This window comes from Pinus tabuliformis, chromosome 3_1 (assembly GCF_031772625.1).
Source record: "Pinus tabuliformis cultivar Carrire ecotype Pingquan chromosome 3_1, CPIR1, whole genome shotgun sequence".
NCBI classification, from domain to species: domain Eukaryota; kingdom Viridiplantae; phylum Streptophyta; class Pinopsida; order Pinales; family Pinaceae; genus Pinus; species Pinus tabuliformis.
In genome coordinates this window covers 818,882,777-818,908,929 of record NC_142301.1, presented here as the reverse complement: position 1 = coordinate 818,908,929, position 26,153 = coordinate 818,882,777, and the positions used below count along the sequence as shown (strand labels likewise).

Genomic DNA, 26,153 nt, shown 5'->3' with positions numbered 1-26,153 from the left:
CAAACTCTCAAAGATGAGAAGAAGAGAGGATGGCCCTCTTTTCCTTTAAGAATTGGAGTTTATACGCTGCAGAATTACAAGCATGCAGAAAAAGAAGCAACAAAACTCTAAATGATATCCCTGGCCACTATCCCAAACAGACTCTATGATCCGAACAAGACTGCTTTCATTGCCCTGGAACAGGCCAAACTGTCAAAAATTGTCCATCAAGAAGATCAGTTTGATGACTTGTTTGCAGGTGCCGATTCAATAAGCCAAACCAAACAGCTTGCTGCAATGAGATACGAAGATGTGGCGTTAACTGAGTTTAATAAACTTAGAGAACAGAGGTTGCAAACTCTGCCTCTAGATTTATTATCCACAACCCCATCATCTTCCTCAAGCGAGCCTGGTCAACAGCAGGTACATCCACCTCCTGTTACAATTAAAGAGCATGATAAACAACAGGAGGAAAGGCAAAACAAGCTGCAGGCAGAGAAGCATAAAAGGGAGCAGATAGAAAGGCAGCAAAAGGCACAAAAAGATCAAGAGCAAAGAAAGTAGGAAGAGATAGAGGAACAGAGGAAGAAGGAAGAAGAAGAGAAAGCAAAGAAAGAACTGGAAGATAGGCAGAAAAGGGAATTGGAGGAGCAGCAGCGGAAGGCATTTGAAGAACAGCAGAGGGTTGAACAAGAAAAAGAACAGAGCAAAGCCCACACAGAGCAACATGAGCAAACCTCCACCAATCCTGAATTGATTAAAGAATGGAACCAATTCGATTCCATTATCAGTGGTAAGCAAGCCTCCAAAGACTCAGACACCTCTAAAACAAGCAATGCTCCCGATACTACTTCTTCTCAGGTTCTAGAAGGAACCAGCGGCCCACCCATTTCACAGGTTGTCGAGGTAATCACTCAAGACCCGTCCGATCAAATTGATCTTCAGGTGGAAGAAATTCCTCCCCTAGATATTTTCTACAGCCCAAAGCATAGAGCCGTTGTTAGGCGCTCTAGGAAAAGACGAAGGCTTGATCAACCTTCTATTTCTCCTGAGCAAACAGTCACGGGAAATGTGGTCTGGAAGGGGGAATTGGACCCCTCCGATGATCTGACTAAACTGTCGCAATTTGCGGGAGCTTATTCGGCAGCGACTACTGACAAAGCATCAGAGGTAAGTCTTCTGTTGAATACTAAAGATCATGAAATATATGCATTGCAGGTAGAAGTAATTGAGGCGAAAAATAAGGCAGCACAGGTAGAAGAGCAGTTGCTGGCTCAACAGCAAGAAAACAATTTGTTAACCCAGCAGCTGCAAATTGAAAAACAAAGGATAGACCAAAGTGAGGTTCAGAAGGCAAAAGAATTATCGGAGGCATTGTCACAGTTAAAAGCATCAAATGAGCTGATGATAAAATCTAAAGATGAGAAAATAGCTCAGCTATCGGCACAGCTCGAAGGTATCAAGGACGCCCAGAGTATTGACGATTTCAGAGCAGAGGCAACTCGAATAAATGGCGCATTAATATCTCAGATCAGACTCTTGTGCCGACAACTTACTGACGCTGAGTCATTATGTGAAACATCTACAGTAGTGTGTGAACAAATAGAAAAGGCCAGGAATAAGCTAGATCAGGCCGAAGATGACATATCTGAATATATTGAGTGGCAAGACACTCCAGAAGGGAAAGCGGCAAATTTGTCCCGAATCCATGTAACGTACAAGGACATACTCTTCATGGAATGGAACACTCAGGTAATGAAAGCAGAAAGGGCAGCCTCAAGATGTAAGATGGTTGCCAGCAACATGCTCAATCTAGTCAACGACACACTCTATCTGGCAAACATGATTTCCCAGTGCACACCTGGAAGCATAACAACAACAAACATGCTGGAGCAGAGAAATTACCCTGATATGGAGAAACAAGGACGGTTAATCGCCGGAGTAAATACTTTAACCACCGACGCATACTAGCTCTTTCTGATTAAACCACACTCTCAAAGGTCAGCTCTTAACTATTTAACAGATGCTCTCCGATACCTGATTTCCGAAATTTAAGATGCCACATATGATGCCCAGCTAACTTCGCGTCTCAACACTCCACCAGAAGTAGAGCCAATGTTGGCGATATGTCAGCGAAGGAGTAAAGGCAAAGAGACCTCTGAATGAAGCATCGCCACTGACTGCCAGATCGCCAGAAAAGAAGATGATATTTGTTAATGCCAATTTAGTAGCTTTTCAGTTTTTTAGATATTTAGATTAGCATAGTATTTATAGACCCTTTCATTGTTTTGGAAAGGGTCGTAAATTTTGTAAAAAGACTTAAAGGCTGAAGTTTGCACTATTGTGCTTCAGTCTATATCCTTTTGTGAAACTCGACCAATGGTTCTTAATTTTGCTTAGAAGGCTGTTTTATGCAATTGTGCACTACTGTCACTTGTTTGGAATGCTTTCTGGTTTGAAGGAAGGACCGCGACATAGTGATTAATATACTGGATTGATCAAACATCTTACATGGTACTATTATCTGTATCTGTGCTCTTTTCTATTATATGAATTGCTGTGTTATTATCTTTGCTATTGTTGAATACATGTATGCAATATAACAACAAATCTTCATTTCATATCACTATTGAATGTTTTGTGATTTGTTATCTCTTTTACCCATGCGTGTAGCAATGATATAAATGACTAAGTGTAGTAATTCACTATCATCGCTCTGCATAACTAATTATGCAGAGCAATCTTAAATGGTTTAAACATCTATGCTTTAGTGTTAGAGTCATCTATATGCCTGCCATAAAGCACAGATTATCAAACACTGCACTCTACAAATTGATAAGTCCCGGGATTAGATTATAGTTATTATATTTCTCTTATATTTTAGTTGTTCACTTATTACCACCTTATATCGTAAATCATTCATCCATCCCGTTTACTTATAATTCTTGGGAAACTGGTCCCATTATCCCCAGTCGGAGCCACTATCCCAAACGGAAAAGGAGCTGCACTAAGGTCCGGACCGGGTGGTTTCCCCGATGTTGTTGCAATGAATTTCGGGGCATCAACACATTCTTGCTGGTTGGCATATTTTTCAATGTGTGGATATTTGCAATGCTTATAACCTAGTAGCCTGTACTTGACTCTTCTAGCAGTAATGAAGCCTTCAGGGTCGTAAGGGACCCACTGGAAACTGTGTGATAGCTTGTATTTGTCTTTGAGGATTAGGTCAGCATCTTCCCATCCTTCTTTTTTATTCATGATGAAGGGGCCCACCTGGTGCTTGAACTTGAGATGGGATTTCTTTTTGGAGCTGTGAAAGCGAGTGAGGTCGGAGTGAATTAACTGCCTATAATACTCCAAGGAAAATATCCTCATAGGCACATATTTTGGGAGCCTGTATGGACAGAGCTCACAGCCATAGACTCTGATGACTGTATGATCTTCATATAGGTACCAATCACCTATTTTGTAATTCTTGGAGAGCTGCAGGACTTTCTATATTTCAATTGATATTCTGGGAGGAGGGGACCTCATCAATAAGCAAGAGACAGGGTATACAAATTGGTCAATAAATTCACAATAGGAATAGGGTGAATTTTGGACTTTGTGATAGACAGATGTCCAGAAGATAACAGATCTTATTTCCCCTTTATAATCCAGCTTTTTGATGTAGCATGAAAAAACCTCGGACTGATAGTACATGAAAAGGTGGTAGATATAGGATGAGTACTTGAAGACACCCTGTCTGTCTACTTTGCACAACTGATCATGAATCTTGTCAGCTATGAACTTGGCAAAGTTATATTTGCGGGCAGGGGGTTGGCCTGGGCTGTAAGCAGCTAGCAATACCAGCATTGTTTCATCCACATGCTCGCTGGTTCGGTATCCCAATACATAAGCAATCATGTCCAGAAATAGTCTGCCTACCTCAGTAAAATAGACATCCAAGTAGGGAGGTGTCCGTGTGGGCTGGCATTCAGGTCTCATAAATGTCCTGGTGATCTTCTGAATATCGTCACTGGTCATCGTGGCACCAGTATCCAGCAGATAATTCATGGAAAATGGGAACAATAGCTCAGTTTGATCAAAGTGGAGCATCTTATTGATGGATTGAGGATTAATGTGAAAGAGGATGCTCCCAGATGGAGACTTAATAGCTCTCTGCTGCACATCATAGTTTTCAGCACATAGGCGAATAATCTCAGGAAAAACATTGACAGAGGGGAGACAGTAGTATGGCAGATTTGACTCCCATATCCCATATGTATCCTGGCCATTCAGGTAGTCATCTCTTAATTTCCTGAAGGTCTGCAAGAAGTCCCTGTTACCCACAAAGTCTTCAATGAGGTAGTCCCTGTCAGCAAGAGGCAAGGACTCCAGGTCTTTATTTGGTGCATTTATAGGAGCAACACTGAGGGCTGAGGGTGCAGGAGCAGCCATTGTGTAGTCTAAATTTGAACCAGGTGAGTGCAATGGTTTGCAAGGTTCCCCAAAGCTTAAGTGACTGGCTGACCGTAAATAATGCTTGAAATTATCTTCAAAGTGGAATAAGCAGGCTTGGCAGACTTGTCTCTGCTATTTTTTGCTAAATTCACAGGGATTGTGAATTGGTGAGGATGATTGCAGAGGGTGTGCGGGCTTCAATTTGGTGACATGCAGACTTGGGCCTCCACCCGACAAAAGGGAACAATGCCGGGCAACTCGGGGCTAAATATGTAAATTTCAAGCCGTGAATTATGGTTTGAATGTCAAATTCTTGGAGCTGGGGCAATGTAGGTTGATTTAATTGCAAATTCAGTAGTAGACAGTGTGTAATTTAGGATTTGAGCGATGCTTAGTGGAGAATTCGTATAGAAATGGCATGCATAGGGGCGGAACAAGGAATTTGCGGTGAATACCTGGAAAAATAGCACTGAACGTCCTCGGGCCGAGCAGGGGGAGCTCACTGCAGCTGGATTGACAAGTGATGGCAGCCGCAACTTTGAATTTGATGGCTCGGAGGCAATTTCGCGGTGAACCGGTTAACAGTGGCTGCGTCCTTTTCGCTTGAAAATGACAACAAACGGCTAGTTTGGCTGTTTTTAACGACAAATTTGGGCAAAAAGGGTCATTGGCGTTTTTACCGCCAATGACGTCAGCATGATGTCATGGCGGGACCGAGGTATGGAGGGTGACGTGGACGCTGAGCTGGAGGCCAGCGTGGACAGACACGGTGGCGGGCGTAGAACAGTGGCAGGGCTACGTGGAGGGCCACGGAGCGCCGGGCGGGCGGAGGAGGCACAACGTCATGATGACGTGTGGGTGATTTGGTGCCGCAGGGGTGGTATTAGGGAGGTGGTAAGCGGTCTCCCCGCACCACCTTTGGTGATAGGCGGTGTCGGGGAGGGGGGCTCCGAACAACCCCAGCGCATGCCACGCGTCCTGGGTACGGCCCCCAATACCGCCGTCTCCCCGGACGTTAACGAGATGCAGGTCGGGATCTGATATCGACTGCCCACCGTTAGATCTGGGGCGGCGGAAGATCAACGGTTGGCGGGTATTCTTGATCAGAGGTGCAGTTTCGGGTTGGGTCCCGCCCAATTATTAAAATAATCAATTTAATTTTTGTGGCGCGGGACTATAGGTTTTGGGTTTTTCGTGGGTTTTTTCGGGGTATGGGTTTATCTGCGGGGGGAAAAAGGGTTATGATTAGGTTTGAGTGAAGGGAAAGGGGCTCTTTGATGGAATTCTTTTAGGAAAAGAGGGGAGATGATGGATTAGGGGGAGGTTATTGCTCCAACCAGAGGCTAGAGTAATCCCATGACAGGGTTGAGCATAGTCCCTGGTGGACTAATGTCTCCCTTAAACAAATTTATTTAGCTATAATGCTAACAAGGGGGAATATTATACATGTTTAGGGGTTTATACACCATGGTGTTATAATAGTAGGGGGAAGGGAAACATAAGGGATTTAGTGTAGATAGAGTCAGTAGTTAGTACTGGGGAGAATGAGAATGGGAAATGGTGTTTACTAAGCTTTTTTGGGAATCAAACTTAGTTAGGGAGTATATCAAAATGAAAAGAATTTTTAGACAAGAAATGTGGCTTCTTTTCAAGGAAAGAAGTCATTTATGACATCAAATTTGTATAAATGAAGAGCACAAGGAGGACTGGTCAGGTAGATCCTGCAGTCCTCATGGGGGTTAGTAATAAACTTTGAAGGGAAATGAGGGAAGTTAGTGATGGCTTTAGCACTTTGCTACTTAGGCCACTGCTCTTGCCTTTTCTGCTGACGACCACTTTCATTTACTCCAAGTGATGTACTTGGATTTTAGATTTCTGCAACATTCCACTGCCTACCCTGCCTATTTCCTAGCATTTTTTGTTACTTCAAGGAGGGTGCACTTGGACTTGCAAACCCTTAGGTGCCTTTTCTTTTGCTTTGGCTTTTATTTTGATTTTCTATCTAAGGCTATCCTTATTGCTTCCAAGGCCCCAGATTAAACAGTTTGGAACCTTCTTTCTCTACCTAACTATTTTGTCTGCCAAGATTGAACTGTTTGGATAGACTTCTTTCTCTAATCTATAACAAAAATTGAAACATGGCCTGACCTAGCTTAAGCTGTTGGATCACCCATTGGGAGATAGGGCAGCATCAACCAAATGTAAATGTGTGTCTTCCATCAGAATATGAGATCTTTGCATCCCCAAAGTATATCATATTGGCACTTCCCATGCCAATCATGAAAAATGGAACCTATTGGTATAGGTAGCTAACAGTGGCTCCACTTGGGGATGGTTTTTCTTCTTGAAAGACCAAGAACAGCAGGTCAGAATGCCTTGGCTCTTGATCTGTTCTTACCAAGATTTGACAATTCTCTCTTTGTACTTCAAAACTGGGGGCTATTACCTCTGTGGATTTTCTGGCATATAAAGCCCCTTTCTGCTTATTTGTAGTAGCTTCTCAAACTGAACTATTTATGTGCTGAAAGAAAATATATACATCTGATTATGTACAGAAGGGGAAACTCTGTTATATACATGGAAAGTAGTCGAAATAATGCTACAACATCCTGCCGTTTACAAGACCTTCACCTAAGTCAGTGCCATCCAAATTTTCCAAAAAATAAGTGTTATTTGCCTGTAGTGCTTGTATGACAAAAGTCCCTCTCCAAAGGGATTCAAATTTGCCATGCTTACCCTTGCCTTCTCTTCTTGAATCCCACTTAAGCACTTTGTCCCCTATGAATAAATCTTCAGCCTTAGTTCTTCTGTCAAAGGCTTTCTTCAGCTTTTCTTGTAGGATTTGAACTCTGCTATACACTTGATCTCTGGTTTGCTGCAGACATATTATCTGATTTATCCTTCTCTGCATGTCATTTGGCTCAGCTTGACTTTCCTGGAGTAACTTCATGACAGGTGCCCCTAGTGATGAAGGAAATTTGGCTTCTAATCCATAATCTAACTCATATGGGCTGACCCCAATGGACCTCTTAGTTGTTAGTCTATCTGCCCATAAGGCATTCACAATTTTCTTATGCCAATTCTTCTTATTTTCTTCCAACACCTTCTTTATGATGTTCACAAGGCTTTTATTTGATGATTCAGCTAGGCCATTCCCTTGAGGGTAGTATGCCGTGGAATGGCCCAAGGTAATATGAAATTTGTGGCAGAAGTTTACCATCTTCTTGGATCTAAAAGCAGCAGCATTGTCTGTTATTATCTTGTTGGGGCAGCCGAATCTAGACAATATGTTATTCTCCAAAAACTGAATGATTGTTGAATCATTTGCCTGTCTACATGGGATGGCCTCAATCCATTTGGTGAAGTAGTCTGTGGCTGTGAGGATCCATCTATGTTGGCCTGAAGATGAGGGATGAATTTCCCCAATGAAATCCAAGCCCCATTGTTGAAAAGGTCTCTCTGTTGCAATAGGCCTTAAAGTGAGTGGCAGTAACTTTTTCTTTCCCTCAAATATTTGACACTTGTGGCATGAGGTAGAAAACTTTTTAACATCAGAGAACAAGGTGGGCCAATAGTAACCAGCCCTCGGTATTTTATCCACAGTGGACTTCCAATACAAGTGTCCACCACAATCACCTGCATGAAATTCTTCCATGATTTTGTTAGACTCACTTTCAATTAAGCAGTTCAACAATATACCCTCATGGTTTTTCCAAAGTAAATTGCCACCCATGACACAAAATTTTGAAGCTTTCATTTTTAGGAACCTACATTTAGTTCTGGACAATCCTGGGGGAGCACACAGGTTTTGTAACACATAACATATATCAGAATACCAAGGGGATTGTTCAAAGGCTACGTTGATCTTTGGAGTCGCCAGCTCTGGTTCACTGTCCAGTTGGTTAATGTCTAAGGCTTGAAAGTTTGCTTCTGTCATTAGTTTGGCCAAACCTTGCCCTTTTATCAGTTTTGTAGGTTTTATTTCAATATCAAATTCCAAGATGTTGGCAATCCATTTTCCTCTTCTGCCCTCTAAATTCTCTTGAGTAAGTATGTCTTTCACAATGGGATTTGGTACATAAGCTATAACATGGGAATATAGGATGTAAATCCTAAAGTCTTTGATGGCTTTGACCAAAGCATAAGCTTGTTTCTCCATGATTTGATATTTTAGAGGTGCATCTCTAAGAGCTACTAAAGAAAGCAATGGGTTTCTCATTTCCTTGGTCATCTTTCTGTAATAAGACAGCAACAATGGTATGCTGGGAGGCAAAAGAGAAAATAATAAATTCTCTGTCAAATTGAGGATTTGTTAAGACTGGTGTTTGGGTAAGGGCTAGCTTTATGCCTTCAAAAGCTTGATTTGCTTCCACCATCCATTTTACTTTTGAATCCTTCTTCATCATGTTATTCAGTAATCTGATCAATTCTGCTAAGTTTGGGATAAACCTCCTTAAAAAGTTAATCTTTCTCAAGAAGGCTTGTAATTCTTTGATGTCCCTAGGGTGGGGCATTTGCAAGATAGCCTGTATCCTATCTGGGTCAATTCTAATGCCATCCTTTGAAATGATGTGACCTAACAGCTTACCTTCTTCTAAACCAAACAGGGATTTCTTGGGATTTAAAGAAATTCCATACTTCCTACAGGTTGTGAATATTTGCCTTAGATGTTTCAAATGTTCTTGGTCAGATTTTGAGAAAGGTGTGAGGTCATCTAAATAAATGACAAGGAAGTCATGAATCTCTTTAGAAAAAGCAATATCCATTGCTCTTTGAAATGTTGCCCCTGCATTCTTCAATCCAAAAGGCATTTTTACATATTTGAAGGTTCCCCATGGGGTTGTAAATGTCGTTTTGTCCTGATCATCAGGGTGAACAAGGATCTGGTTGAAACCTGAGAATCCATCAAGTAAAGAAATTCTTGAGGCCCCCACTACTCTTTGCAAGATGTGATCCATCTTGGGTAAGGGGTAATTATCTTTCAAGGGCACTTGATTCAAGTTTCCTTAGATCAACACAAAGCCTTATTTCACCGGTTTTCTTTCTGGTAGGAACCAAGTTTGAAACCCAATCAGAAAATCTGATTGGTGCTATGATGCCAGCCTTAAACATTTTCTGTACCTCTTGCTCCATTGCTGGGAGAAGCATAGGATTGATTCTCCTCAGTTTTTGCTTAAAGGGTTTTTGATTTGGCTTGAGAGGGATAGTGTGTTGAATAACATAGGTGTCATAGGATTTTAAATCCTCATAACTCCATGCAAAGACATCTTGGAATTCTTTAAAGAGGTCAATGTATTTAGGCTTCTGATCAGGTGGTAAAGATGCAGACAATTTAATTATCTTGGGTTGTTCTGCAGTTCCAATGTTACACTCTTCTATGGTAGTATTGAGGGGCTGCAATTTTGGCTTCCTGAGAATATCATTTGAGTCGAAAATGTCTTCCAAGGGAGTGAGGCCTGTTGGGAGGAAATTGTCCTTTAGTTGTATAATTTCTGCTTCATTATCAACTATCTCCTCACAACTGATTTGTTTAAGTTCTTGTAAATTTTCTTTGTTGAAAATGGTTGGATGTAACATTTGGTTTGCTGTTTTGGGTGAAATACTTGTTTGGTGCTGTTCACCTAGTGTTTGTGAATCGCTTGCAGCCTCCATATCAATGTTTAGCCCTGAAAATTCTTACTGCAAAGTCAAAAATTGATTTATATGGGTATCATCCTCAAACACTTGCCAGTCTTTGACATTGTTTGGGACAGAAGGTCTGTGTTTTACCTCGGCTGTAAAGCAATGCTGGGGTTGAAAAGGAAGTTTACAAGTGCTTGCAAATGTAGCCAAGATATGAGAATGCAGGTTGTGGGTTCTAGGAATTTTGGCAATTTGAAATTCAGTGAAGGACTGTAGTAGTTCAGCAGCAGCAGATCTATAAGATCTTAGTCTTTTGTCATTGGTGACAAAGTTACCCTTTACTTGTTGGATAACTAGGTCTGAGTCTCCTAAGATTGAAACTTTTATGGCTTGTAAGGATTTTACTAGCTTGAGGCCTAGCAAGAGAGCTTCATATTCTGCCATATTGTTGGTGCATCTGAAGTTTAACCTATAGGCTCGGCCTTCTGCATGACTGTTTTGTTTATTATGTATCCAAACCCCTGCTCCTGCCCCTAATTTGTTGACTGACCCGTCAAATTCAAGGAACCATAGGATATCTTGTTTTAGGGAAGAATTTTCAACTGTTATGGGAGTTAGCATCAACAATTTGAAATCTTGGCTTATATTTGGTTTTCCTTCTTGAACTGCTTTGTTAATTGATTTCTCAATCATTATGTCTTGAACAACATTTTCTTCATTTATATGCTGATCTTGTTTGAGTGTTTGGTTTTCTTCATCATTTGTGGGACCTGTATTATCATTGAAGAGAATATAGGAGTCTATGTCAGAATGGACAGCATATATGGGAAAGTTTTGAGGTTTTTCTTCACTGCTGACCATGTATTTCATAAGTGACTCTCTATATAACCTCTTGGGTTGACCAAAGACTGAGATGGTGGCATATGACATGTCTAATTGTAGGGAACCTTGGAGTTTAGCCCCCCATGATCTTGATAAGAGCATCCCATATTTGGGTGGGATATCAGCAACTACAACATCCATTAGAATTGTTTTATTTGGGTACTGAACAAGGGACACACATAAGTCTTTTATCAAGCCTAAACACTTAACTTGGCTAGAGTCAAATGAGAATAGGTCCTTATATGGTCTTGTAATATCTAGATTCAATCTCTCCATGACTGATTTAGGCATCAGGTTGTGAGAGGCACCTGAGTCGAACATTGCATTGTGTAGTATCTTATCATGAACATGCAGGCTGACATAAAAAGGTAAGATCCCTATAACTGTTGTCTTTCCATCAACCTCTGGACCGAAAAGCAATTCTGGGGTGTCATCCAACACATTGACATTATCTTTATTACGAGTAAGTTGTAGGGACTTCTTGATTTGTTGTTTATAAATGTCATTCTTGGCTAATTCTGAGAGAGGAATAGCTACCTTTAATTTGCCAATTTCAGCTTCTAAGTCAAAGGGTCTTTCAGATTGGGTCTTGGTGTTGTGGGTGACAACCTTTTCCTTGTTCACTAGGTTTTCTTCTTGATTCTTATCTTGATCTTGAGGCTTGTCCTTCTTACTCATCTCTTGAGGAGTGTTACATGGAATGGGCTGCAAGGGTGATGTAGTCATAGGCTGTTGTTTTGAAGGCAATGATTCAGTGACTTCTTGAATGGTTATTTCTTTTGTAACTGAATCAGTTGTGTCATTTGGTTCTGTGACTATGGCTCTTTTGGGCTGCTGGTTATCCTTTGTTTTTTCAGGCTGTGTTATATTTATAGTTCCGCTTCTTAGCTTATATTTCTTATGAACTTCATAAACAACTGTGTCATAGCCTTGTTTAAAGTCAAATGACTCACCTGACCTGGTTTGGAATTGCTGAATGTCATCATCCTTATGATCCTCTTGACTCGGAAAAACTTGCTGCTCATCATTTAGGCCCATCAGGTTAATGTGGGTGTCATCTATTTGCTCATTCGAAGTGGATGCCTCAGTATAGTTTTCCTGAAAAGGAGGCCTTATGTCTGGATCAGAACCGGCCTTGCCAACGTTTGGGTTTTGATTTCTCCTAAAATTGGGATTCCTGATAGGGTTATTTTGTGGTGCTTCCCATGATGACTTTCTTTCAACTGATTCTACTCTATCACCCAATCTCTTCATACCAGTGAGTATTGCATACAGTTTTTGATCAAAGGCTGAGGGTTCTTCTTTGAAAGTGGTTCTCTTTTCCAATCTTGCCCTGTTTCTTTTGGCAATCAGGTTAGCCTCTACTGTGACAGCAACCTTTTGGGCATCTTCAAGGGTTTCAGGAGCTCTTTCCTTCAACTGATATGCCATATCAGGGTCAAAACCATCCGGAAATTTGTACAAGGCTAAATCAGGAGGAGGTCTTAAATTCTGTGGTATTGCGTTATATACGTTGTTGAATCTTGCACAATACTCCAAAACGGTCTCTTGAGGACCTCGTTTGATTGTATCATATTCACCAAGTATGTGCAGGGGATCTTTCTTTTTCTCCCATCTGTTAGTAAAGGCTTGATAGATCTCATCAGGGGTTGTGATGGTATTTACAACCAGTGATCTAAACCAAGTTCTTACATCCCCTGTGAGGCTCTGAACAAAGATTCTCATTCTCACACTGTCATCATCTATTTCATAGTTCTCAAAATGGTCCTGCATCCTTCTGGCATGCTGAATTGTTGTGAAAGGGCATGTGGAGTCAAAATATGAGATCTTGGATTGTTAGTCCTGAGGTAGAGCTGCAGCATTAGTAGGCAACTGTAGGGGTGCATATCTATTAGCCATATTTGCAGGATTTATAGGATTGACAGGGATAACTGGGATAGCATGAACGACTGGTACAACAAGGGTTGTGGGAACGGTAGAAACTAGAGTGTTGGTCAAGGGAATATGTGCAGTGGATGGAGGTGTGAAAGGAGGGCTTTGAGACGTAGATGGTGAACTGGGGGAATCAGGGGTAGACCTAAATAGAACCTTGATTGGAGTTGGAACAGGGTTAGGGTAAGCTATCTCAGGACCTAAATCAGCAAGAGTTTCCTGTCCTTGCTGCTTCCTAATGATTTTAGGGATTGTATTAGGATTTTCAAAAACAGTTGGTGGATTGGGGTCAGGATTTGACCTTGTATATCGCAGATTATTCTTGGGAGCCAGCTTCTGAACTTGTTTTTGAGTATGTTTTTTTTTTTTTTTGGAATATTTTTGTGTCTACAAGGGCCAGACAAGATTTTGGAGTGACTGTGTATATCTTAAAGCTAGCATGAAAATTGACTGAAGCAGTTTTAAGAAATATGCAGAGATTAGAAAATCCTGAGGAAGTCCCCAGTGGAGTCGCCAATTATGTTATCACTCAGGTTGTTCCCTTTGACTCCCAAGGGAATACGGCCGAGATAACCACTAACCAATCTTTGGGTCACAGGTTCTAGCCTACCTATGACCAGAGAGGGCTCTCTCTTTATGCTTTAGCTTTGTTTGTGTAGAATTTTTAGGCTAGCTATGATGCTCAAGGTTTGTTTTTGGACTTGGTTGGATGATGATTTCAGTCAAGATATATATGTGCTCACTAGAATGTTCTAGGCCATTGGGTATGGAGTCAGTGGTCCTTTAGTAGTTTGGTGTGCTGTGTTGATACAGTAGTGATGCTGCAGAGCTGGATAAGTGTCTGAGAAACAACGCTTTGAAATTGTGATTAAGTGTGATGTATTCAGTTCATGAAAGGCAGTTAAGAATCTTCCAATAAACTGATATGTAAAAGAAATGAGAATCTTATTTAGAAGCACTGAAGAATTTCTAGATAACATTCATATTTATAGAATTAATGAAAAACATGAGCATTTAAGAATTCATGTCCATAGTTAATTCTGAAGAAAACATTTACAACAATAAAAGATTGAGTACAGGTTGTAACCAAACATATCTTGCACTATCCGTTTTCTCTATTGCTAGATCAGTGAAACATGAGTATGATTTAATAACATAAGAAGACAGAACAGAGATTAAGAAAAACTTATTATTCCATCAGATAGCACAAGAATTCTGCAATAGCACGCATGTCATCAGCAGGACATCAAATTTTCAGGAAATCATTGAGCTGGTCCAGCCCTTTGTATTAGATAATCTGAAAGTATACAATACATTTGCCTCAGAGTGAAAATAACCAACCCCTTATGCGTTGCTAAGGGGGGTATATATACAAAATTTACATAAGAAAAATATCAAAGAAATGAGTTAATGGCTCATTAATATTATGCCAACTCCTGAAGCCTTGTAGCTGAGAAAGTTAATGCTGTAGTAGCTCTTCAGTGCTTTAGCTATCCAAAATAGTCAGAAACTGTTGACTTGGTGGCTGTTGGAGTCGGTTGAGGGTACGCTGTCCAAAATTTGTGTATCTTCTTATCCTTTGGGCTAGCTGTCTTTCTCCATGTGCTTAGTCACCTTTCAGCTGCCTTAAATGCTAACTTTATTCTGTTGTTTGTCTTCTAGTGCAAAGGCCGAGCAACTGGAGCTATCGGGCAGAATTTGAAGCATTGCCTGCCACCAATCCTCCTTGGGCAACTGATGTCTCCGAATTTTTACTAAAGTTTCATCGGCCTCTGTATATCTGTAAAAATTTGGAGGAATTTCAAAAAGGTGCTTTACCTCATTTTCAATAAAAAATAGGCCTTCAAGTTTATTGTATAAGCTCTGTCCTGTTGGAGGCCCTGTTTCCACAGAAGTACTGCCAGATGCAGTGATTTGATTTTCAATGTAAGTTTCCATCCTGTTGGTGTACTGCTCTCTGGAGATCAGTCTTCCTGCACCGCTTAGTAGGCTGGGCAGTCCTTTTGCTTGCAGTGCTGCCATTTTGAGTTGGTACTCATCCACCTCAGCCTGTATTTCATAGCACTTCCTCTCCACAGTTTGTACATAATTCCTGAGAGTGAGTACCTTCTTAGCTGTGAGGACAGCCTCTGTTCTGTTGACTATGCCAATGGCTGCCAGTTCCTCCTTTTCTTGCCTGTTCAAAAAGTCTATCATTCTATTGGCCTGGTCAAGCCTGTTTCCCAGCGCTGTCTTGGCCCTTTGAATCTCTGTCTGTGCCTGGCCAATTAAATCCATCTGCTCATGTATGGTTTTAATTGACTTCCATTGCTTAGTGATGGATTGGTCAATTTTGGCCCATAGAATCCTTTTTATTTCAGCCATGGTGCTTTCCAGATTCAGCTCTTTCTCCAAGGCCTTTATTCTTTCCTTTAGGGCCTTTATTTCTCTGCCTTGTTCTGCCACAGTTATTTTTGATTTGTCATATTTGGCATCTAGTTCTGCCAATTTTTCCTTGGCCTGTTTTATTTAATTTGCCTGGAGCTCCATTTCTTTAACGGCCTTAGTCAATTCTTCCACGCTTGTGCTGGAATCTGGAGCTGTTGTTGTTGCTGCTGCTTCTGTTGTGGGGGCCACTGCTGCCTATGTAGTTGTTGCAGTGGTTGAAGTAGTTGGAGGAGCTTGGGATGTAGATTCTCCTTGTTTATCTTGTAATGCCCCTTCAAGCTCTTTCTCCAAATCGAGGACCTTCTGGTTTAGCTGCATTATGAGGTCCAGTTGCTCATCAACCTGCTTTTCCTTTTGTAGCTCCGCTGTTTGAGGGTGCTCTGTGGGCAGCAGCTTTAACCTCTTCTTTAATGCATTGAGATCATCCTCCTTTTTCTTCATAAGGGCCCTTACACCCTTAGGATACTTAGGATCATGTCCTAGGTCGATAATAATGTCCTCAAGTGATTTTATTCTGTTGTCTTTGGCTAGGGAGGACATTCTTTCAAAATCCAACTGAGTGTTGGTATTTTTTAGTGACTCTTTTAGTTCATGGGCCATGGTTTCCCTGTCTACCAAGGTTGCATAGACCATTTCTCCAGTCTGTTTGTGGAGTTCAATTTGGTCCATGGGATGGATGTCTTTGACTAGGACCTCCACCCTTTTCTTCACATAATCTGCCGCTGATTTTGGATGGGGCACTGTAGGTTTGAAATGGTTGAGGATCATTTTCTCCTCTTGAATGTCATATACAGACATTAGCCTTTCTTTATGGGCTGGTGTTGCATTTAGAAATTGTTTATAGACTTCCACCCTCAACAAGTCATTTTGTGCCTTAATTTGCTTGAAAGAATCCTTAGTGCTTTTGGGCTTCTTGCTCTGCTGAGAGGAGGAGGAAACCTCCAAACCGAGTTGTAATCCTTGCTCCTGCTGAAAGGAGCTTGTACCTGTATGCTGGCTACCCTCCCTGTCTTTTCTTGAACTGTCAAGGACTTCTTCAGTGATGTCTTCTACCTCTGGGGAGTCAGCCCTTTGCCTTTTGGTTTGGGGTTGATGGGAGGATCCACTAGCAGGAGTGGACTCTTCTCTGTCTCTTTTTGTACCCCTCTCCTCCTGTGCTGGGGTCTGCAAAATTGGAGCTGTTGGTGGCTCAGTTTGTGGAGGGGGAGTCTGCTCTTGTTGGTGCTCTGGTTGCTGCCCTTGTTGCTGCTCTGGTCGCTGTTCACTTGAAGGGGTAGGCTTTTCTTTCACGGTTTCTTCTTCAGCACCCATTATTCCTTTCCCTTTGTCTGTACCTGGTGCTTCTGTAGAAGGTGCTTGTGTGGCTGGTGCAATTCTTGAGGCCGAGGTCCCTTCTCCTGCTGAGTGCGGTCGTTTGAAGGGTACCTGCTGCACAAAATCTAGGTCAAGAGTCTTTTCCAATTCCTTGACATTCTTTTGCATTATCTCTTCTTCAGTTAATTTTTCAATTAAAGTATCCTGCTGCCATTCTTGCTGGTTGGCATATTTTTCAATGTGTGGATATTTGCAATGCTTATAACCTAGTACCCTGTACTTGACTCTTCTAGCAGTAATGAAGCCTTCAGGGTCGTAAGGGACCCACCAGAAACTGTGTGATAGCTTGTATTTGTCTTTGAGGATTAGGTCAGCATCTTCCCATCCTTCTTTTTTATTCATGATGAAGGGGCCCACCCGGTGCTTGAACTTGAGATGGGCTTTATTTTTGGAGCTGTGAAAGTGAGTGAGGTCGGAGTGAATTAACTGCCTATAATACTCCAAGGCAAATATCCTCATAGGCACATATTTTGGGAGCCTGTATCGACAGAGCTCACAGCCACAGACTCTGATGACTGTATGATCTTCATATAGGTACCAATCACCTATTTTGTAATTCTTGGAGAGCTGCAGGACTTTCTGTATTTCAATTGATATTCTGGGAGGAGGTGACCTCATCAATAAGCAAGAGACAAGGTATACAAATTGGTCAATTAATTCACAATAGGAATAGTGTGAATTTTGGACTTTGTGATAGACAGATGTCCAGAAGATAACAGATCTTCTTTCCCCTTTATAATCCAGCTTTTTGATGTAGCATGGAAAAACCTCGGACTGATAGTACATGAAAAGGTGGTGGATATAGGATGAGTACTTGAAGACACCGTGTCTATCTACTTTGCACAACTGATCATGAATCTTGTTAGCTATGAACTTGGAAAAGTTATATTTGCGGGCAGGGGGTTGGCCTGGGCTGTAAGCAGCTAGCAATACCAGCATTGTTTCATCCACATGCTCGCTGGTTCTGTATCCCAATACATAAGCAATCATGTCCAACATTAGTCTGCCTACCTCAGTAAAATAGACATCCAAGTAGGGAGGTGGCCCTGTGGGCTGGCATTCAGGTCTCATAAATGTCCTGGTGATCTTCTGAATATCGTCACTGGTCATCTTGGCACCAGTATCCAGCAGATAATTCATGGAAAATGGGAATAGCAGCTTAGTTTGATCAAAGTGGAGCATCTTATTGATGGATTCAGGATTAATGTGAAAGAGGATGCTCCCAGATGGAGACTTAATAGCTTTTTGCTGCACATCATAGTTTTCAGCACATAGGCGAATAATCTCAGGAAAAACATTGACAGAGGGGAGACAGTAGTATGGCAGATTTGACTCCCATATCCCATATGTATCCTGGCCATTCAGGTAGTCATCTCTTAATTTCTTGAAGGTCTGCAAAGTCCCTGTTACCCACAAAGTCTTCAATGAGGTAGTCCCTGTCAACAAGAGGCAAGGAGTCCAGGTCTTTATTTGGTGCATTTATAGGAGCAACACTGAGGGCTGAGGGTGCAGGAGCAGCCATTGTGTAGCCTGAATTTGAACCAGGTGAGTGCAATGGTTTGCAAGGTTCCCCAAAGCTTAAGTGACTGGCTGACTGTAAATAATGCTTGAAATTATCTTCAAAGTGGAATAAGAATGCTTGGCAGACTTATCTCTACTGTTTTTTGGTAAATTCACAGGGATTGTGAATTGGTGAGGATGATTGCAGAGGGTGTGCGGGCTTCAATTTGGTGACATGCAGACTTGGGCCTCCACCCGGCAAAAGGGAGCAATGCCGGGCAACTCGGGGCTAAATATGTAAATTTCAAGCCGTGAATTATGGTTTGAATGTCAAATTCTTGGATCTGGGGCAATGCAGGTTGATTTAATTGCAAATTCAGTAGTAGATAGTGTGTAATTTAGGATTTGAGCGATGCTTAGTGGAGAATTCGTATAGAAACGACATGCATAGGGGCGGAACAAGGAATTTGCGGTGAATACCTGGAAAAATAGCATTGAACGTCCTCGGGCCGAGCAGGGGGAGCTCACTGCAGCTGGATTGACAAGTGATGACAGCTGCAACTTTGAATTTGATGGCTCAGAGGCAATTTCGTGGTGAACCGATTAACAGTGGCTGCGTCCTTTTCGCTTGAAAATGACAACAAACGGCTAGTTTGGCTGTTTTTAACGACAAATTTGGGCAAAAAGGGTCATTGGCGCTTTTTCCGCCAATGACGTCAGCATGACGTCATGGCGGGCCCGAGGTATGGAGGGTGACGTGGACGCTGAGCTGGAGGCCAGCGTGGACAGACACGATGGCGGGCGGAGAACAATGGCAGGGCTACGTGGAGGGCCACGGAGCGCCGTGCGGGCGGAGGAGGCACGACGTCATGATGACGTGTGGGTGATGTGGTGCCGCAGGGGTGGTATTAGGGAGGTGGTAAGCGGTATCCCCGCACCACCTTTGGTGATAGGCGGTATCGGGGAGGGGGGCTCCGAACAACCCCAGCGCATGCCACCCGTCCTGGGTACGGCCCCCAATACCGCCGTCTCCCCGGACGTTAAAGGGAGGCAGGTCAGGATCTGATATCGACCGCCCACTGTTAGATCTGGGGTGGCGGAAGATCAACGGTTGGCGGGTATTCTTGATCAAAGGTGCAGTTTCGGGTTGGGTCCCGCCCAATTATTAAAATATTCGATTTAATTTTTGTGGCGCGGGTCTATAGGTTTTGGGTTTTTCGTGGGTTTTTTCGGGGTATGGGTTTATCTGTGGGGGGAAAAAGGGTTATGATTAGGTTTGAGTGAAGGGAAAGGGGCTCTTTGATGGAATTATTTTAGGAAAAGAGGGGAGATGATGGATTAGGGGGAGGTTATTGCTCCAAACAGAGGCTGGAGTAATCCCATGACAAGGTTGAGCATAGTCCCTAGTGGACTAATGTCTCCCTTAAACAAATTTATTTAGCTATAGTGCTAACAAGGGGGAATATTATACATGTTTAGGGGTTTATACACCATGGTGTTATAATAGTAGGGGGAAGGAAAACATAAGGGATTTAGTGTAGATAGAGTCAGTAGTTAGTACTGGGGAGAATGAGAATGGGAAATGGTGTTTACTAAGCTTTTTTGGGAATCAAACTTAGTCAGGGAGTAGATCAAAATGAAAAGAATTTTTAGACAAGAAATGTGGCTTCTTTTCAAGGAAAGAAGTCATTTATGACATCAAATTTGTATAAATGAAGAGCACAAGGAGGACTGGTCAGGCAGATCCTGCAGTCCTCATGGGGGTTAGTAATAAAATTCTAAGGGAAATGAGGGAAGTTAGTGATGGCTTTAGCACTTTGCTACTTAGGCCACTGCTCTTGCCTTTTCTGCTGATGGCCACTTTCATTTACTCCAAGTGATGTACTTGGATTTTAGCTTTCGGCAACATTCCACTGACTACCCTGCCTATTTCCTAGCATTTTTTGTTACTTCAAGGAGGGTGCACTTGGACTTGCAAACCCTTAGGTGCCTTTTCTTTTGCTTTGACTTTTCTTTTGATTTTCTATCTAAGGCTATCCTTATTGCTTCCAAGGCCCCAGATTAAACAGTTGGGAACCTTCTTTCTCTACCTAACTATTTTGTCTGCCAAGATTGAACTGTTTGGACAGACTTCTTTCTCTAATCTATAACAAAAATTGAAACATGGCCTGACCCAGCTTAAGTTGTTGGATCACCCATTGGGAGATAGGGCAACATCAACCAAATGTAAATGTGTGTCTTCCATCAGAATATGAGATCTTTGCATCCCCAAAGTATATCATATTGGCACTTCCCATGCCAATCATGAAAAACAAAACCTATTGGTATAGGTAGCTAACACAATGCACAGTGAGCTTCTTCCATACTGTATTCAGCTATTATGAGGAGTATCTTGCTGCAACTTTTCCTTTTGGATCATATAAGCAAGTATTCATTGATTCTGAGACTGCATTATCTTCTACCTGTGTTGGTGCTTCCATGTCTATTTTCAGTTCTCATTTGTTGTATGATGAACGGGTTATTGACCAGGTCATCAGCACAAGAATTAAACTGGCTTATGCTCCGGCACAACAATGGTTTGGAATTTATATCACAGCTGAGACAACTAATGATGGGTGGCTATTGGATGGTCTTGCTGGCTTTTTAACTGATTGCTTCATAAAGCATTTTCTTGGCAATAATGAAGCTCGGTATCGCCGCTACAAGGAAAATGAGGCAGTTTGCAAAGTTGATGTTGATGGGGCCACTGCTCTTAGTTTATCTGGAGCTGCAGCTGAATTATATGGGACACAAGGAGTTGGTGTGTTGGGCAAAATTCGGTCATGTAAGGCTGTTGCAATTCTTAAAATGCTAGAGAAACAAATGGGTTCTGAGTCTTTTCGCAAGATTTTACAGAGAATTGTGCATAAAGCGGAGGATGTCATTCGTGCATCTTGGACTCTGAGTACAAGTTTCGGCATCTTGCAAACAAAATTGGCAACTTGGAGAGGCAATTTCTTAAGGAATTTTTTCCTCGTTGGGTGGAGTCTTGTGGTTGCCCAGTTTTGAGGATGGGATTATCCTACAACAAGCGGCGTAATATGATTGAGTTAGCTGTATTATAGGGATGTACATCTAATGTGAGTTCAAAGTCAGCACCTGGTAGAGGCACTGTTAGTGGTGAATTTCAAGATGGTGATGATGGATGGCCAGGAATGATGAGTGTAAGGGTTTTTGAACTTGAGGGTATGTATGATGATCCGAGCTTGCCTATGGCTAGAAACACCTGTCAGTTACTAGAAATACAATGTCATTCAAAGCTTGCTGCTCGTCGTATTCAACGCCCCAAGAAGGGTGGCAAAGGTGAAAAGTCAGAAAAATAAAGCCAAAAATAAACAAAGACATCTGTCACAGCAGAAGAATAGGATTCGTATTCCTATTTATGACTTCAGTTAGTAATACAAATGGGGTCTACACTCCAATTTTAGTCTTTTTGGTTAGTCATTAGAGAATTTCAAGGAGAAGGTTGTTCTCTGTTCTATTTTTAACTTCAGTTGAAATAGCTCCTGATTTTGGATCGATCTGTTTTCAAACAGGAGAGATTATTTGTTGTATTAAAAATCACTTGTAAAAGGAGAGAAACAAATTCTGAGAGGTGCGTGGAGGAGAACAGAGCATTTCATTGTACAGTTGAATGACAAAGATTAATTAAATGGCTCAGCTCTGATTTGTAAGATTCTTGTGGTGTGGAAATTTAGCATATGTTTTTTTTCTTCTGTTTCATATGTCTTTGTAATGTTTCCATTTCATTTCATAATCGTTTCTAAATGAATACTTTTAAGTGAGAAAGACAGAATTCAATTTATTTGCTCTATCTTAAGGAAGTGTTCATATTTAATGTTTTCTTCTGTTCGATAAGGATTCATCACACATGCCCTTGTCGACTTCTCAGCAGTCTTGCCATTCCATTTAATCTCAATTTAATTGTTAAATTTCACTCCTACCTCACCTTATGGAATAATCTGTGCCTTTGATTAAATCTCTGCTCACGCTGTTCTTGGTACCACGCTGCCCAGAAAACCCAATCATTTATAAAAAAAAAAAACCCCTTTCTATCAATTTACTAGCCTAAAATCAGTATTAATTTGGAGTCATCTCAGCCATTTTGAAAACCTTTTGCCGAGATAGACCCGGAGAGAGCCCTCTCCTATCCTCGTAGGGCTAGCTACGAGGCTGAGCATGGTTTGATGTTGCCTTGAGTTTTTCCTTCCTCAGCCTGAGGCAGATTCGAGCGCTAACATAGTGGCAACCATACTGGGGAAGATGGTTTGCTGTTGATGTGACATTCGACTTGTAGATTGTCTTGTCCCAGTACATGAAATCAAATTGCAGATCTGATGCTGATGGTGGACAACAGTCGGACACTTATGAAGGCTGAGACATTCACCTGGCGACTCCAACTCATGCAATGGTAGGGTATGTGGCAAACCCTGCCCTGTGTGAAGCTGTAAAAGAAGTAAGAAATCAGTTAGTGGATCTTGAACTTAATGAAGAATTTTTCAGTGCCTTGCTTCAATGTTTGAAATCTCCGAAGCTTCCTTTTGAAGCTAAAACTGGTGTTTGTGAATTAGTTGTTGAAAGAGTTGAGAAGGAGATTCAGTGTTTAGATGAGCAGATCCAGTCATATGATTTCCAAGACCCTAAAAAGTTCTTGGAAATCATTTCTCCTTCGAAACAAGAGATAATAGAATTGCCTACAGATGTTTGCATTGACAATGTGTAGTTGTAGGTATGTATTGCGGAGTTGGGGCAGCCAACAGAGTCTGGCTTTCGCGATCCAATGGCAACATACATGGAAATGTTTTTCAGTTTGATTGATAGATCAGGTTGTCTTTTACGTGACCAGGCTCATTATGTGCATGAAGGGCTGCCAAAAATTACATCTATGTCCTGGTGGAAGCATTCTCAACCGGCATCATTCTCAGGTTTACTTGAATGGTTGATCTGGCATTTCAGTATTACCTGATCTATTGTTTTTTTTAGCAAAGTAGGGTAGATTTTGTACATAAATAAGCAGCTAAAAGGCAGCATTTCCTTCTGAGTTTCATTATAGTTTTAGTGTGAAGTTTGCTGGGCAATGTTTTCAATCATTTCAGTCAAGTTTCAGTCAATAAATGTGTCAAAGTCTGTGTTGGTTGTTGGAATAATGACTCCATTGCCCAATGGACGGAGGCACTGTCTGCTCTCCCAAAGCTCTGTGGTTCTTGGCACCTCCAAGAAGCGGCAGCTACCATCCCCATTGGAGCCAATGTTAGACTCCGTCTTCTCAAAGTCCTCTGTCAGAGTCAAATTGGCAGGTGGCTGTCAAAGTCTCAGTTCAATATGCAGGCCAATGACAATCAGCTTTCACCAACCGCAACTTATATGTTTGCAGAGCCTGTTCTCAGAATGTTTCAATAACATGTGCAAGCCAGAGGAAGTTTCAGTGAGTTTGTATTTTAGGAGTTTCAATGATCAAAAGGATGATTCTTCTCCAAAACCCTGTGTTGGAGAAGAAATTGTCAAATTAGTTATTTGTAATAAGTATATTTTTAGAAGTTTGGCCTCATGAAAAATGTCAAATGCAGGCCCTGGTCACTTTGCCAGGACTCATCAGCTCCAATCCCTGCAAAAGTCAACAAAGTATTATCAGTCTAAGACTCAGAAAAAGCAAGAGAAAGTAAAAAAGAAGTGTTGTATGGAAAGACTAAAAGTGAAAAGTGCCAAACCTTACAATGTGGGTTTTTGAAATCAAATTAAATCAAATGAGATATTTTGTTTACTTATAAAAAGGGAAAACAAGTTCATTTACACACAAATTCCCAAAGCAACATCGTGCCTAAGCGTTTGAAGGCCAAATCCGTGAGTTACATACTTGTGGACAGTTTCGGAGGGCGCGCTACGCATTGAGATAGTGCGCTACGCACCGGGCAGTGCGCTACGCATTGGGTTAGCGCGACCAGTGTAAAACTACACAAGCACTACGCATCAGGTTGTGCGCTACGTACTGAGATAGTGCGCTACACACTCAGTCCAGCACAAATTTTGTTTGTATTCATGCGACCAGATCGTGTCAAATTGACTCCAAATCGTGCAAGTAGGTGTTCATTTTATGGGCAGTTCCCTGCACACAAATAATCACCTAAGGCGAGCACGCTGTTGGTTTCCATGTGTTGACTTTGGTCTACAACGTTGTTGCTATGATCTCGAGTTTACTGTTGAATCTAAGTATGTTGCAGTTAGCAATGGCACACTTCTTTGTCAGGTCACTACCAAAGATAATCCATCCAGTAAAACATATGTGTACTGTGTGAATATCCCAGTTGCTGCGGAATTCATAACATTGGCAGTTGCCCCGTTTGAGGTGCTTCCAGATCGTCATAATGGGGTTGTTTCTCATATGTGCATGCCATCAAATCTTTCAAAGCTGCAATGCACAGTGAGCTTCTTCCATACTGTATTCAGCTATTATGAGGAGTATCTTGCTGCAACTTTTCCTTTTGGATCATATAAGCAAGTATTCATTGATTCTGAGACTGCATTATCTTCTACCTGTGTTGGTGCTTCCATGTCTATTTTCAGTTCTCATTTGTTGTATGACGAACGGGTTATTGACCAGGTCATCGGCACAAGAATTAAACTGGATTATGCTCTGGCACAACAATGGTTTGGAATTTATATCATAGTTGAGATAGCTAATGATGGGTGGCTATTGGATGGTCTTGCTGGCTTTTTAACTGATTGCTTCATAAAGCGTTTTCTTGGCAATAATGAAGCTCGGTATCGCCGCTACAAGGAAAATGAGGCAGTTTGCAAAGTTGATGTTGATGGGGCCACTGCTCTTAGTTTATCTGGAGCTGCAGCTGAATTATATGGGACACAAGGAATTGGTGTGTTGGGAAAAATTCGGTCATGTAAGGTTGTTGCAATTCTTCAGATGCTAGAGAAACAAATGGGTCCTGAGTCTTTTCACAAGATTTTACAGAGAATTGTGCATAAAGCGGAGGATGTCATTCGTGCATCTAGAACTCTGAGTACAAAAGAGTTTCGGCATCTTGCAAACAAAATTGGCAACTTGGAGAGGCCATTTCTTAAGGAATTTTTTCCTCGTTGGGTGGAGTCTTGTGGTTGCCCAGTTTTGAGGATGGGATTATCCTACAACAAGCGGCGTAATATGATTGAGTTAGCTGTATTGCGGGGATGTACATCTAATGTGAGTTCAAAGTCAGCACCTGGTAGAGGCACTGTTAGTGGTGAATTTCAAGCAGGTGATGATGGATGGCCAGGAATGATGAGTGTAAGGGTTTTTGAACTTGATGGTATGTATGATCATCCGAGCTTGCCTATGGTTGGAGACACCTGTCAGTTACTAGAAATACAATGTCATTCAAAGCTTGCTGCTCGTCGTATTCAACGCCCCAAGAAGGGTGGCAAAGGTGAAAAGTCAAAAAAAGAAAGCCAAAAATAAACGAAGACATCTGTCACAGCAGAAGAATAGGATTCGTATTCCTATTTATGACTTCAGTTAGTAATACAAATGGGGTCTGCGCTCCAATTTTAGTCTTTTTGGTTAGTCATTAGAAAATTTCAGGGAGAAGGTTGTTCTCTGTTCTATTTTTAACTTCAGTTGAAACAGCGCCTGATTTTGGATCGATCTGTTTTCAAACAGGAGAGATTATTTGTTGTATTAAAAATCACTTGTAAAAGGAGAGAAAAAAATTCTGAGAGGTGCGTGGAGGAGAACAGAGCATTTCACTGTACAGTTGAATGACAGAGATTAATTAAATGGCTCAGCTCTAATTTGTAAGATTCTTGTGGTGTGGAAATTTAGCATATTTTTTTTTTCTTCTGTTTCATATGTCTTTGTAATGTTTCCATTTCATTTCATAATCGTTTCTAAATGAATACTATTAAGTGAGAAAGACATAATTCAATTTATTTGCTCTGTATTAAGGAAGTGTTCATATTTAATTTTT

At 41.5% G+C, this 26,153-nt stretch overlaps 2 pseudogenes; both read left to right on the top strand.

Moving 5' to 3' along the window:
• The first annotated feature begins 5,118 nt into the window (after nucleotides 1-5,118).
• On the top strand, nucleotides 5,119-21,521 carry LOC149190012 (transcription initiation factor TFIID subunit 2 pseudogene; annotated as a pseudogene).
• Nucleotides 21,522-23,752: 2,231 nt separating this feature from the next.
• On the top strand, nucleotides 23,753-25,645 carry LOC149190011 (transcription initiation factor TFIID subunit 2 pseudogene; annotated as a pseudogene).
• Nucleotides 25,646-26,153: the final 508 nt, after the last annotated feature.